Source organism: Triticum urartu, chromosome 2A (assembly GCF_056163025.1).
Source record: "Triticum urartu cultivar PI428250 chromosome 2A, HENAU_Tu73, whole genome shotgun sequence".
NCBI classification, from domain to species: Eukaryota; Viridiplantae; Streptophyta; class Magnoliopsida; order Poales; family Poaceae; genus Triticum; species Triticum urartu.
Genome location: NC_141874.1, coordinates 176943878 through 176959981, shown reverse-complemented (window position 1 = coordinate 176959981; position 16104 = coordinate 176943878).

The following is a 16104-nucleotide window of genomic DNA, read 5'->3' as shown; positions in this document are numbered from 1 at the left end:
CCCGAAGAGGCAAAGAGCCAAGCATAGCCCGGACGCTCGTGTGGCAGTTTCATGTGTAGAGTAGTCTAGGATAGCGTGTATCATGCTTGTAAGCTTTAAAATCATTGGGGTCAGCTCCATGCTTTTTTTTATTAAAATAATCTTCTGTCCCTACCTGTCATCTTGGTGATTGTAGTTTGCACGCTCATCTGGTCAAGACAGGAATATATATTTTAGATTGTGGTGGGGTATATTAGAGGTTGCAGCAAATGGAGTATTGTACACTGCGGGTATGTAAACTCGTACAACGAGGAGAAGCTTGATTTTAGGCTGGTTGTAATGGGGAGTATCATATACTAGTATCATGCATATGATACTACCTCCCTAATGCATAGTATCATATGGTAGTATCATGTAGTGCTTTATTTATTGTCATGCATGACACATAGTAGCATAGTATTTATTATTATATAGTATCATGATATGACACTCAACACTTTTCTTCATTTAATTCTATGACACCTCATCAAAATTGCCTAGTTGGCATGCATGATACTAGCTATGATACTAGCATTACAACCAGCCTTACTACTCGCCTTCTCCCTCGCCCATGCGCGCGGTGGCTCGCAGACGAGGACAAGCTTTTGCTTATAGTAGTACTACAACAAGCTATCCCTCCCGCTCGCGGTGGACGGACATGCAACAATGGATTCGATATTGTAGAAGCAGCGGTAGTAACATCATTGTTCTTCTTCTCGAAGAGGCGAAGAGCCAAGCGCAACTGAATGTGGCAGTTTCGAACCTTGGAGCACGCATATAGCCAGGCTCTTTCATGAGACAAAATTGCTATGTGAGACCACTATTACTTGCTTGTATAGCCCTGTAAACCAGAAAGGAGTATTTGCCTTTCCAGAGATTTCAACAAGTGACTAGACTACACCGAGACGGAGTACATATGGAGCAAAATGAGTGAATCTACACCGTAAATAAATATGTAGTTCTCTCATTTTCCTCTCCGCCTTGGTCGCGGTGCACAATAGGCACCATAGGCACCTCGTCGTCGATGGGAACGTCTCCTGACACGCGATAGACGCAAGCGGTAGTCACCTCCATAGGTGCTTGAGGCCCTCTTTGGTTCATAAGTCCTAGGACTTTTTCCAGTCCCAACTAAAAAGTCCCTAGTCCCTAGTTTTTTTAGCTGGGTTAGAGCAAACTAGCTCAAACTAACCCCTCCTGTTTGGATAATTTGAGGCTATTTCAACCCAAACTAGCTCTAACTCAGGGATCCAAACAAGGAGGAGTAGTACTGTACATGCTACAGTCTGGACCGTAGCACATTGTTTTTTATGGCCATATCAGTACATTGTTTTCTACTGCTGATTCACTGGGCTACCGTGGTTCACACTGCTCTGTCATGGTTCGCACTCCTCCTACTTACATTGCCGACATTTGGGAGAGTCAGCATCTGGGTCGATGTGTCATGCACCAGATTAGAGTGCGGAACGGAAGGGGGGCATCACCCCGGTCGTACCGCCAGTAATTCATGATTATAGTGAGTAGTCATATCACAAGTCTTTCCAGTAGTAACGCGTCATCAAATCGGACAGCCCGACCTTTCTAGCAGTAAGTAAGTTGAATCTGCTACTCCCTTACCCTCCTCGCCTCTTTGTCAAACCGCCTACGCGAAAACTACCGCGCGTACTGCCTGGGAAAAGGCCCGCCCTCAACTTTTAACTATGCGAAAATAGTTCGAGCTTGTTCGTTCTATATAAATACTAGTACTGTATGTTTATTCACCTGTGGCGTTGGTCATTGAATGGAGGGCCGGGGAGCACAAGTGAACAATACGAGTACTACTACTACCTCCGTCCTAGTTTATTGGCGCCATTGTATATTGTGTCAAATTTTGACTATAGATTGAACTAACAAAACGTTCATGCATGATACCAAAAATTATATCATTGATAACTATTTTTAAATACGAATCCAACGATATAATTTTCATTGACATGCATTAACATTTTGTTAGCTAAATATTTGCCAAAAATTTGGCACGAAATACAAAGGTGACCTATAAACCAGGACGGAGGTAGTAGTAGTAGTAGTAAGTAGGAGTCGTACAGTTACTCACCTTAAATAGATACTTTCTTTTCTTTAATGCCACGTACACATATTGAACCGCTTGTTGTGGAGAGAAAAAGATAATCACTCCACTATATATGTACACCGGGTCCTGAGCGCTTGCTTTACTAGGGTTGCTCTCTTTATTCTCTCATCCTCTCCAGATCTAAACAAGATAGCGGTAGTGACATTTTCTCTTCGCTCACAGCTGGTCACAGATCCGGCCGGATCCATTCGGCCGGTCTGTGTAGAGGACTAGGTGCATCGTTCACGCGGTCATCGCCGACGAGGGAGGAAACCCAAGCTGACGAAGGGGCCCGATCCTCTGCCCGTGCCATTCTCTCCGACACAGCACCGACTCGGGAGGTCCTCCGACCCTTCTTCCTCCCTACCATATTGTGCGCAGATCCGACCTGCCGCCGCCAACATCCCGACAACCCTCAGGTATAAGTTCTTCGAAAGCGGCCTTGCTCTACTGCCCCAGCTCCCCACGTGTATGCATGTGCATCTTTTTCTACTCCCATCAGCTCTTTCGAAGCCACCTAAATTTTTAGTATTATTAGAGGTAAATCTACTTCATGCATTCGAATCTAGGACTTGGTTCAAATAACGAAGAAAGGGGGGAAAGTTGTAGCATGAATCTAGGACTTGATTCAAAGAGGAAATAATATGGTGAAAGTAGTAGAGACCGGATACCCAATCGATCTCTTGGTTGAAAAGGGAAATAATGGGAAAATGCAGTACAAACTAGATAAGGAACAAATCTATTATTGGTTGAAGAAAGGATAGAAAGTGGCGGCTGGTGGACAAGTCAACAGAGTACGTCCAGGATTAGATTTGTTGCCCTCACATAGTAAAAGGTCTACAGGATTCGAATTGCTACCCTCACATAGTAAAAGGTCTTCAGGATTAGATTTGCTTCCCTCACATAGTAAAGGGTCTCCAGGATTAGAATTGCTGCCCTCACAATGTAAAAGGTCTCCAGGATTAGATTTGCTGCCCTCACATAGTAAAAGGTCTCCAGGATTAGATTTGCTACCCTCACATAGTAAAAGGTCTCCAAGATTAGATTTGCTGGCCTCACATAGTAAAAGGTCTCCAGGATTAGATTTCCTGCCCTCATAGAGCATGAACAAACTCGACATCACCACTTTATGCCTCCTTGTAGGTACATTGCGTTGATGCGTCCACTGTCGCATGTCCTTATACCAACCTTTTGCTATTGTTAATGTAAGGGTGCATGTAAAATGAAGCGATCACACTATTACCTTAGGGACATGTCTAACCAGTGTTATTGTTAATCTAATGCCTCCAGTGATATGATGCAATTAAACTGTGTTACAAATGGTACTCCTGCTGTTTTCCCAGTATGATAAGTAAGTTGCTCCTTTACGCTGCTGAGTGTCCTGGTGTCCCCACGGTCCCATGCCCTTAAACCAACTCTTTAGCTGTTGTTGATTTACTGTATCTGGTAAACACGCAATGCCACCATTAAAGTAATCCCATATTTGACGAATGTCATTATTGATCGTAATGCTTCCAGTAACATGAGTTATTGCTGATGTTTTAAGATTTCTACTATCCTTGTGTGATTTCCATGAACATAATTAAGATGCTTCTTTTCGTTTCATGTATGTTTCGTATATTCTTATTGACCAGCAACTATTTACTTTCTATCTTTTTGTGCAGATAGGGATATCCATTTCACCTTGTTGCTATTGTGACCTTTTGGTGAACTGCACAAAACACTCTTTTTTTGGAATGAGTGTCTTGTGCAATTCAACTAAAATGTCACGTGGGCAACATCTCTCAATTTTGTTGGAACTGCACAAAATGGTGATTGGAGTTTCCAAAATCTTCGTCAAATTCTGCTAGTAATCTCGTGCAACATTTTATTAGCCTTTGCAAGATGAGCCACCATTGTCACCACAATGGCACTTTATTTTAGTGGAACTGCACACAAGGATTAGCAAATTATAGTTGCACCTTACTTGAGGAGGACAACCAACCTTAATGTTCCTCAATTTTAGTGCAACTACTAAAGAACCTGCCAGCTCACGAGAGCAAGTACTTCTTGCTAGCTGAATGATGCAATCTTTGCTTCATTTCAGGTGAACTGTAGAAAAAGGTGCATGAATTGAATCATGGAAGTCCAGGTAGGCCTCATCCGAGTGGAGCTGCAGGTTGAGTTTAAGGAGTGCCACAATTATAGTAATCAGGCTCTTCTTGTTTGTGATGTGCAAACAGTAATACTCAACTACAGATGTTGTGACGGTCAAGAGCATTCGCCAAGTTCTTCGGTTGTATGACACGCCAAGTTCTTCGATATTCACTTTATCAAAAGGCTCTAATGGGTTGATTCTTAATCTTGCAAGCTGGGAATCAATGAGATGTGTAGGCATATTTGTTGTACTTATGATTTGAAACTTATTTGTTGGTTATGCATTTTGCAAGCTGGGAATCAATGAGATGTGTAGGCATCTTTGTTGTACTTATTATTTGTATCTTATTTGTTGGTTCTGAATCTTGCAAGCTGGGAAACACGGCATGATGATGCAGAGGACAACAACCATAACAAACAGTTCAAGCTTGGTAGTATTATCTGTGTGAAAGTGCCAATACAGACCCGCTCGTGAACCGACGTGTGGCCAGAGTAGGTTTATTAATGGAGGCGTTTGAATGCGCCGAGGGTGCATCTTCTGCCGGGCGTGCAGCAGGCGAGGGATGGATAGTAACTGTTATCGCCTGTACACACTCAGTTTACTGTTGAATCCAGTTCCCCAAGAGCCGAAAAACGAACTGCTACCGCCGCCTACCCACTCGTTCACTTGAAGAGACTCCAATGGCGATCCGAGGGGTGAGCCTGCTGGATATGGACTTCAGCAAGGAGTTCCCCTTTGAGTTCGCTGTTCAGTCCTATGGCTGCACCAAGTTGAATGTGATGTACACCAATGATCTGGACTCGGTGTAGCTCTACCTCGCCGAGTTCAAGCAGTACCTACAGGATGAGAAAGCACAAGGTCACGGGACTTAGACCTTGTGCCCGTCCATTCGTCTCCTAACAGGGACTAGCGGATCACCGTCGCCTAGGTATGTGTGTGGGACGAGGTTCTCGTCTACCACAGCTGTAGGGCCATCAGAGGTTCTAGAGCATTCACCCGTTTCATCGGCAGCGCCGACTGCACCTTTGCTATGATGGAGAGAAGGAAGAACGCGACGATTTGGCCATCTGGTGCAACAAGCTTGTCGACATCCAGAAGCAATACAAGATCATCGACAACGGGCAGGAGAAGGACTCCGTGGTTGACCTCGCCGAGACCATCATCGACCCCTGATACGCCAACATGAAAGAATACAACAATACCAAGGACTTGAACACATGGGAGGTACCTCTGAATCTAGCCTACATAACCTACGCAGCCAAGGACGCATACACATGCTACGACATTTACAGGCGGATCTTGGACATGAGGGCATGTCTGCTTCCCATAACCGACGAGTACACGGATAGCCGCAGCGTCATGATCAAGCATGCCAGGAAGGTCTAGATGTTGTACTTTATCTGTTGATAAGCACCTTTATCATCTGAGTGTTTCATGCATTAGCCTATGTGTCGTAATTATCTATTTTGTCTAAAATATTTCTTTTAAGAACACATTAACCTATTTTCTTTTTTTAGTGGCTATTTGCTTATGTATGTAACTAGTTCACTTGTCCGTTTAAAAAAACTAGTTCACTCGGCTACCGTGCTTTGAATCTCCTTCCTGCCAACATATTACCCTTCTCAGGTGGACCCAGCAGGTCTCGTACACAGACATATGGGACCAACCACCTATACATTTGTAGTTCTTTATTTTGTTCAGTCTTTCTTCCTCTTCCTATACAGCGGCTGGCCATCCCTCTACTCCCACACATTGTCTGGTGGTGGCAGCTCCACCGGCCCACCCTGCACCCGAACAAGTCAACCCTCGTACTCCCCTCCACCTGCGTCTTCCCCCGCTCTGGTTCATTCGGTCCGAGGTCTTGATGTCGTCCTCTGCCTTGGTGCTCTCACCGTGGTGCCGCCGTTTGTCGTTCCCAACATGGTCGGCAAAACAAGAGGAATCGGGAGACAACTGTTCGTCGCGAGGCTGATAGTCCCGGGCCCACCAGGTCCATGGCCTAGGTTTTGTTGTTTAACATGGACAACCCACGACATGTTTCAACATTTTTTGGATCCAGCTGGTATCAAGCGGCCTCTGGGCCTCCCAACCTAGCTTGTCTATGACATCAACATCCCAAGTTATGTTTGTTTTCTCAAGACGACGCACAGCTCAGTTCTATTTTTCTATAAGAATGCAAAACTGAACCTATGTTTTCTATAAGAATGCAAAACTGAACCTATATTTATATCTTATTTTATTACATATATATAATACAAACAACATAAGGTTCTTTTAACCTGTCACTCGTCCAACCATTTTATAGGACCTTCCCACTTCCTTTATTTTTCATTTTCATTAATCCTATTTCTGAATTTTCTCCCACTTTATTTTTCGATGTAAACTGAGTTTTCTCCCAATACTTTTCCCTAGAACCAACTCAACTGTCCCACGTCTAGCCTAAAAAATAATAATACCCCACGTCCTATTAACTCATGAAATTAAAGTGGTATTTTATTTTGTAAGTTGAAAGTTCTTACAAAATAATAATAATAATTGTTTATATATAACTTGGCAAGTTAACTCCTAGTGGTTGCGTACATAAGCTTGCAAAGATTTTACTGACCAATGTAGTAATAGACGTGTGATAACCCACAAGTATAGGGGGTTGCAACAGTTTTCGAGGGTAGAGTATTCAACCCAAAATTATTGATTCGACACAAGGGGAGCCAAAGAATATTCTCAAGTATTAGCAGCTGAGTTGTCAATTCAACCACACCTGGAAACTTAATATCTGTAGCAAAATGTTTAGTAGCAAAGTAATATGATAGTAATGGTAACAGTAGCAAAAGTAATATTTTTGGGTTTTGTAGTGATTGTAACAATAGCAGCGGAAGAGTAAATAAGCGAAGAACAATATATGGAAAAGCTCGTAGGAAATGGATCGGTGATGGAGAATTATGTCGGATGCGATCGATCATGTAACAATCATAACATAGGGTGACACAGAACTAGCTCCAGTTCATCAATGTAATGTAGGCATGTATTCCGAATATAGTCATACGTGCTTTTGCATGACATCTTTTGTCCTACCCTCCCGTGGCAGCGGGGTCCTATTGGAAGCTAAGGGATATTAAGGCCTCCTTTTAATAGAGTACCGTACCAAAGCATTAACACTTAGTGAATACATGAACTCCTCAAACTACGTCATCACCGGTAAGGATCCCGATTATTGTCACTTCGGGGTTAACGGATCATAACACATAAATAGGTGACTATAGACTTGCAAGATAGGATCAAGAACTCACATATATTGATAAAAACATAATAGGTTCAGATCTGAAATCATTGCACTCAGGCCTTAGTGACAAGCATTAAGCATAGCAAAGTCATAGCAACATCAATCTCAGAACATAGTGGATACTAGGGATCAAACCCTAACAAAACTAACTTGATTACATGATAAATCTCATCCAACCCATCACCATCCAGCAAGCCTACAATGGAATTACTCATGCACGGCGGTGAGCATCATGAAATTGGTGATGGAGGAAGGTTGATGATGACGATGGCGATGGATTCCCCTCTCCGGAGCCCCGAACGGACTCCAGATCAGCCCTCCCGAGAGAGTTTAGGGCTTGGCGGCGGCTCCGTATCATAAAACGCGATGAATCCTTCTCTTTGACTTTTTCTCCCCGAACACGAATATATGGAGTTGGAGTTGAGGTCGGTGGAGCGTCAGGGGGCCCACGAGGCAGGAGGCGCGCCCAGGGGGTAGGGCGCGCCCCCACCCTCGTGGATAGGGTGTGGCCCCCCTGACGTGGATCTTTCTTCTAGTATTTTTTATATATTCCAAAAATAATCTCCTTTGATTTTCAGGTCATTTCAAGAACTTTTATTTCTGCACAAAAATAACACCATGGCAATTCTGCTGAAAACAGCGTCAGTCCGGGTTAGTTCCATTCAAATCATGCAAGTTAGAGTCCAAAACAAGGGCAAAAGTGTTTGGAAAAGTAGATACGACGGAGATGTATCAACGTGCAATCATGTGTTTACGTGTTTATAACATTTCTCCGTCCAGCCCAACATGATGTTTTCACCCAGCCCAGCAAGTCCATGGATTCCGAGAAAAATGCAAATGGGGTTTAAGTTCCTCCATATATATAAACGGGCTGCATAGATGCTACATCATTGTTTCACCCAGCCCACCAAATGGACTAAAAAAATGGACTGGCTGACATGTGGGCCAGTAGGTTAAATCCTAACAAGGCGTTGGATTTACATCTAATGGCCGGCATTATTCTTCATTCTCTCGTCTTCTTGCCCCAGCGCTGTCGGGACCGCCTGCTCCAGCCTCCGGCGTCCAGCAGCGTTGTTTTGCGCGCCTCAGAAAAACGCTACCCTGCCGACGGCCAGGCCATCCCTCCACTCCGCACCTCATGTTATTCTCTACCGAGTGTAGGCCCACCCCGCCCCCGAACCAGTCAAGTTTCCCACTCCTCTCCATCTGCGAATCCACTGCCGTGTCTTCCCCATCTCCTCGCTGCGCTCGGCGCGGCATGGTCAACAAACGAGAGCCATCAGAAGAGGACTGTACTTGGAGAACCTGACAGCTAGGACCCACGAGGTCCATGGTCATACGCAAGGAAAGTTCCTCCTTATTAATATGTTTCCTCCCCCCGACAGCTGAGACCCATCAGATGTATCTTCGCACAGAAGGAAGTGCCTCCTTGTTATGCAAAAAAATAATTCCTTCCGATGACAGCTGGGACCTGGCAGATTTGGTGGCTGACTTGTGGGCCTACTAAGTAGACATGTACGCAGGGCTTTGTCAACTTAATCAACAAATGATTCTAGCAGCTAGACCATTGGATGTTAATCCAACAGTCGTGCTCCTTCTTCAACCTCTGTTCTTGCTCCTGTCTCCCGTGGATGACAGTGCTCCCGCACACCCAAACCAGTCAAGTTTCCCACTCCTCTCCATCTACGACTCCACTGTCCTGTCTTCCCCATCTTTGGGTCGTTCTAGTCTGGGGCCTCGTCGTCGCCCACCGGCCTTGGTGCGCTCGGCATGGTGTGGTCAATGTGGTCAACAACCGAGATTCATTAGAAGATGACTGTACGTGAGAGGTTGACAGTGGGGACGCACCACGCCCATGGACGTATGCATGCAACTTCATCCTTTTACCCTAAAAATAATGTTTTATCACCCTAACTGCTGGGACCGACCAGCTACATATTCGCACGCAAGGAAGTGCATCCATATTACGGGCAAAAAAATATGATTTGCCCCCCTGACTGCTGGGACCCACCAGCTACATCTTCGCATGCAAGTAAGTGCCTGACAGTCGGGATCCACCTGGTCGAAGCGTACGTAGCGTTGTCATTCTGGTCGCGAACGTGTACGCACATACTGGTCAATGTAGAGGCACACACATGTGGTAGTAGAGGTGCGCATGTGTGGTAGTTGTCGGTGTCAAAACCGGCAGATATCGGGTAGGGGGTTCCGAACTGTGCGTCTAGGATCGATGGTAATAGGAGACAGGGGACACGATGTTTACCCAGGTTTGGGCCCTCTCTATGGACGTAATACCCTACTTCCTGCTTGATTGATCTTGATGAATATGAGTGTTACAAGAGTTGATCTACCACGAGATCGTAATGTCTAAACCCTAGAAGTCTAGCCTATGAATATGGTAATGAGTATACGTGGTGTCCTTTCCGGACTATCCCCTTCGGTTCATATAGATCCCTCAGTAGCCCCTGAACCTGGCTTCAATGACGAGGAGTCCGGCGCGGAGATTTGTCTTCGGCATTGCAAGGCGGGTTCCCTCCTTCCGAACTCCAGAATAGTCTTTGGACAAAGGAAGTATATCCGGACCTATGTATATACTGGCACAGAATATAATAACCCACGAGCCCAACTTTTTGATAACTGTTCATGACATCATATCATGCCTGCCCAGTGGCTATTTCCAACCGTCAGCTAGCGAGCCGCCCCACGTCTCGGGGTGCGGTTTTACTGGCACGTCTCTTCAGGGTAGAGATCGTGTCCCTTTATTTACGGGATTTTCATTAATGCAGGAGTGGGTAACCCAACCGTCCCCTGGGTACAACTCCTTGGTAATAGGTAAGTTTAGAGACCCCGGGGGAGACGCCCAGTATTCGGGGCCTTTATATAGAGAGCATGTCTTCTTCTTCCCTTGCGCTTGCTCCTTCCTCAACCCCAGCCTCCCCAAGTTCCAACCTCGGGTTCCAATCACCACTAGCCTTAGTCATGTCCGGACCCAACCGTCAGGGCCGGTGGGTGGCTTCTTCTGTCACAGAGGAGGACATTGCGGAGCTTCGCGTAGCGAGGTACCTGACCTCGGAAATCTTTCATCGGCTTTCGGTGCTAGGGAAAGTCATACTGACCCCCAGATCTGGCGATAGGGATGTATTTGTGTCTCACTTTCTTCACGGGCTAGGGTTCGCGCTTAACAACTTCGTCCGAGGGCTCATGTTCTACTATGGGCTAGATTTTCACGATCTGACCCCGGACTCTATCCTCCTAACTCGACATTTATTGTCACGTGTGGGGCCTTACTCCGGACTCCTCCGCACTTCGGTTTGTGTCTCAAGACCTTTGATGTGAGGCCGCAGGTGGCAGAGGAGGAGCAGGTAGAGTGTGGCAGCGTCATAATAAGCAAACTGGCTGGCACGGTTTGGCCCGAAGGATCTTTCGCCAAATCTTCAGACCTGTGGAAGCAGGTGTGGTTTTATGTCAACAAGCCGTGGAGCTGCAAGTGGGCGGCTACACCTACGTTATGACCCGGCCCTCCAGTCCAGCTTGCTTCATGGGTCAATAAGGGATTGCACTGGGGATCCGTCAATGAAGTGCAGACTCTGCAAAGTCGCATCCGAAGCCTTATTGAGAAGGGCATCGATATTGTGAACGTCGTTCAAATAATGCTAGTACGCCGGATCCTGCCATGTCAGTGGCGGCCTCTTCGTATGTGGGAGTTTAACCCAGAAGGGCGCGGACCCTACATCACTTCTTCGGTGCTACGCATAGAGGAATGTGGAAATTATATTTTGGGGAACGAGAGCAATGGCCGGACACCACCGAAGACGTTGGCCTTGACTGCAATCATCCGGACACTTTGGTAAGTATTCGGTATCCAAGCACCTTCCATTCAGGTATCTCTTAACAAGATATGGGACAATCCGTCCATGTATAGGACTGGGTAAAGAAAGCGGTGCTGATCTGGTGTCCGGCGCCTCTTCCCGAAGGCCCTGCGACCGACCTGCTGACGAGGATGCTGGTTCCGACACCGTACCAGGTGGCCGCGTTCGGGGAAACCGAAACCCTTTTACCCAAGGGAAAAAGTGCAGAGCGACCCTTCCAGGGCAAGAAGAGGGCCGCCTCCGAAGGTTAGGAGGGGAAGCCTTCCAAGAAGGGAAAAACGACATCATCAAGCGGCTTGGGCCGGGCGAACGATGACAAGGACGAACCTCGCGGCAAAACGTAAGTGTGGCTGGGGCACCTCATTCTTTTCCTATTAGTGAAGTAATCATCCGATATATGTTCATCCACGCAGGTTAATGCCTGGTGCTTCTTAATCGTTCTCCTCCTCGGGAGATCTTCTTCCAGAGATGATGGAGAGTGATACGCCTTCTCCGGCCCCATCGCCCGATAGGGGGGATGGTACCGAGGTATCGTCCCGAAGGGCTCCTCCCGAACACCAAGTGGTACAAGAAACGGAGAAGGCGTTCCCTGAAGGAGGCGCCTCTGTCATTCGAGGTTCCGGGATCAAGAATGGAGTCCCCGAACCGTCCGGTTTACAGCCCAATATGATTCTGGAGGTAAGTTAGTGGGATCCTTCACGGGAAGGCCGTACTTCGGCGGCGGTTTCCGAAGACCCAAGGGTGCCGGGCCACTGACGGACTTGCTATGACGAGCATCCCTTTCAGAAGAGCACCGTACTTTGATGGCTACGGTGGTTAAAAGGATTCTATCCATGAAGAGTGGATTGAATGAGGCTTTTACGAGCCTTCTACGAGGTTTTGAGGTTTGTGATGTAGTTTTGTCAATTAAATTTTATTGCCAGAATGCACCTGTTGTATATGTAGTAGCCCCTGAGACTCGGATTGTCTTCCAAAGGAAGCGATCGGAGGATCAAAGAGATATGCTCAGGTATTAACCTTGGTTTAATTTGAAATACAGGCTGCTGCCCCTCCTGTGGCGGCCCGGAATACGAAAGTGGCTGAACTCTAGCAAAAGCTGGATATTGCGGAGGATGACATTGCATTGATCAACAGGCATCTTGACGACTCGCAAGGTATGTATTTCGAGCATTCTTTACACCAGTGTGCTTGACGTAGGAAAGAGCTTTATATGAAATGTGCATGAAATGCAGATGGTGCTGCCACTGTTGAGGCTCTTTGGGCGGAGCTAGTCCGGGCCAATGAGCGGGCCCGGTTGAGTGATGCTACTATAGAGGCATTGGTTGAACTGAAGGCTGAACAAGCTGCACGATGCTAGGTCGAGGAGAAGGTATCCACAATGACACTTGCTTTGGAGAATGCCACTGGCTGCTGCGAAATTCTTGAGAAGGAGAATGAAGCCTTAACGGCTGAACTGGACAAGGCCCGACATGAGGCAAGAGAAGCGCGATCAGAGTCCAGAGCACTCCATGAGGAGGTTCGGCAGGCGAAAGAGATAGTGGCTGGAAAGCCTTTTCTGCTGCAGACTAAGATCGGCAACCCAGACTATGCTCATCTGAACCAAGTGTGGAGTTCTCCGGACGAGTATTTGGACTTGTTGAAGAGTTCTTCCGATGCAGCGCGGTATTACCAAGCGCGAGCTGGATATGCAACGGAGAAGCTTTTTTGGTCACAGTTTGGTGCGTCGAAGCACCCGCTGCTGCTTAATGAACAGATGTCCCAATGGGCTGAACTTCATAGGGTATCCGGCGCTACCATGAAGCATGTTATAATTCGGTTGTGGCCAACCAAACCTGTTCCGAGTAGCTATTTCGGTTTGGTGCAGAAACTTGTCGATGCGGTGCCACGAATCGATGCTGCGAAGCGATCAGCATGCGTTGAAGGTGCACAGATGGCCCTTGCCCGAGTCAAGACATTCCGGGGAAAGAGGAAGGACATCGATGTCGCAACGAAGGGTCCGCCTGAAGGCAAGGACCGTCCGGAACCGGAGCGTTATTTTGAAGACGTCCCGGAGGCCGCCCGCTTGATAGAGGGTCAATGCCTGAAAAGCATAATGTTCAAGTGAGTTGTATGATGATTATAAAAGACAACTTTATAGTTAATCTATTTGTGTTTTACTCGAAAGCTTGAATTCCTCCTATGTGGTTGTTTTAATATAATCTGAAAGTTTTCTGGTCGTCGGCTTCAGCCCCCTCGTAGGAAGTACGGGGGTGTCCGGAAAAGCATTTAATCACTCATTTTCCAATGTCTTGGTCCATGAAGGAGGTGATAATGCGGCGAACCAGGCAATCAGACTATAAGGCGTTAACACTTTCACTTAACCGTATGAGTTTCATGGCGGGGCTACCACATAGCCCCTGGTGTGTATGCGGCGTGTGGGGCCTTGCATATCTGATCTAAAAAGGATCCTTCGTGTTACATGGAGAATCACTAAGGATTCCAACAAGTCGTCAAGTGGTTGACCAGCTCTCGCCGCATCATGACAGTCAGTTTTCGGCTTTCTCTACTGAGGTGCTCCTCCGGTCTAGGCCAGGGCACAATCGCAGTAGTTCTCCCTTTACTACCCTAGCCGAGAAAACACAGGAGCCGGGCAACCCAACTATTGACCCAAGACAATGATTCAGAGCTGATGCACATAAGGCCAAACTTGCGACACCGAAGTACGCTATAGAGTTGTTCGGACTTTTACTAGCAGCTCATTCGTTCCCATGCCGAGCCCCTGGCAGAGTATGCCAAGGTGTATCTGCAGAGCAGCCAATGGTAAATATATATATATATATATAATAATAATAAAAAGGGAACCATGAACCCGGCTATTTGACATGCTCGGGGTCGGGATCAGAGCAAAAAGGGCATATTACAGGCTCGGAAGAAAGAGTATGGTCCACAAAATATTATTTTGGACCTCCTGTTGCACGTCTGCATCGCCCATCCTCGGGGAGGGGAATCCTTAATGGAGGTAGCCCCTTAGGTGAGCGTACAGATCCGGACTCTGATAGAGTCTATTGTAGATGTTGTCCGGCTGTCACCTGTTATTTAGGGATGATACAGAAAAATAAAGTAAGCAGATAGAAAACGTTACGGGAATGCTTGTAGGGTTGTCTGTATTATGCTTCCGCCGATGCCCATGGTATCTTGAGTGCGTAGTGATGTGCACGTGGTGCAAATTTTGCCAGTACAGTACGTGGGTGGTTGAAGAAGGACTGCTATTCGTGTTCCCGGAGTAGTCGAATGTCAGAGGGAAACTGTTTCTGGCCCCTGGCGTTCTGCTGGCGAGCCGATCCGTCGTCTTTATCGCCTGGTGGCCTCCTCCCCTTGTGATTAACGTTAAGCTTGCCTGCCTGCTTGAAGACCCAACAGTTTCGGTTGGTAATATTAGCTGGCATATCAGGTTGACCGTGAATCTGACAAGGTCGGTCCAATATCCTGTCGAGGGTGGATGGTCCATCCTGGTTTGCCTTTAGTGGCTTCTTCCATTGACCGGGCTTTGGATTGTGAAATCCGGCGTTCACCACTGTGTCGTGTATATTACTGCGATTGTTGTGTTTGGTTCGTAGTGGCTTGCCGTTGCCATCTCGGATTTCGGAAGTGCCCGGGCTGCTGGTGTCGTTACTTTTACGAGCCAGCCAGTTGTCTTCTGCCGTGCAGAAGCAGGTCATTAGAGCGGTAAGGGCTGCCATTGATTTGGGTCCTTCTTGGCCGAGGTGGCGCGCTAGCCATTCGTCCCGTATGCCGTGTCTGAAGGCCGCAAGGGCTTCTGCGTTCGGACAGTCAACAATTTGGTTCTTTTTGACTAAGAACCTAGTCTAGAGCTCCCTGGCTGACTCGTCGGGCTCTTGGACAATGTGACTTAAGTCATCGGCATATAATGGCCGAATATATGTTCCCTAGAAATTGCCTCGAAAGGCGTCTTCCAAATCTTCCCAGTTGCCGATGGAATTTTTTGGCAAACTGTTTAGCCAGTATCGAGCTGGACCTTTAAGCTTGAGAGGTAGGTATTTAATGGCGTGGAGGTCGTCTCCACGGGCCATATGAATATGAAGGAGGTAATCCTCGATCCATACCACGGGATCTGTTGTTCCATCATATGATTCGATGTTGATGGGTTTAAGCCCGTCTGGGAATTCGTGCTCCGTTACTTCGTTAGTGAAGCAGAGACGGTGTGCGGCTCCTCTATGTTGGGCCACACTATGAAGCACCTCCCACGGGTTCTGTTTACGGTGTACGGCCCGGGCATGGTCGGCTTTATAGAGTCCGAATAGGCGACCATCAGCGTCGGTCGGGATATATCTTCATGATCAGTACGTCGATCGTGTACGTCCTGCTCTACCCTCAGTGGATTGGTTGATATCGCGGGTATTCCTCCAAGCTGTTTTCTTTTGATGGCCGGATGGGTTGGTATGGTGCTCTGCTTGGGCTGCTTCTTGGAATGGACCGAACTGTGGTCGGCCCGCCACATTATTTGATGGTGGTATGGGCTCCACCGCCCTGCCATCGTATTGAGGGAGCCACCTATTCTTTGGGTGGCTTTTGACTGGGCTGCTAAGGCCGTGTTCTTCGGCGGCCAAGACCTCGGTCCATCTATCATTGAGCAAATCTTGGCTTGCTTGAAGCTGCACCTGCTTCTTTCTTAGGCTCCTTGAAGTGGCTATAAGCT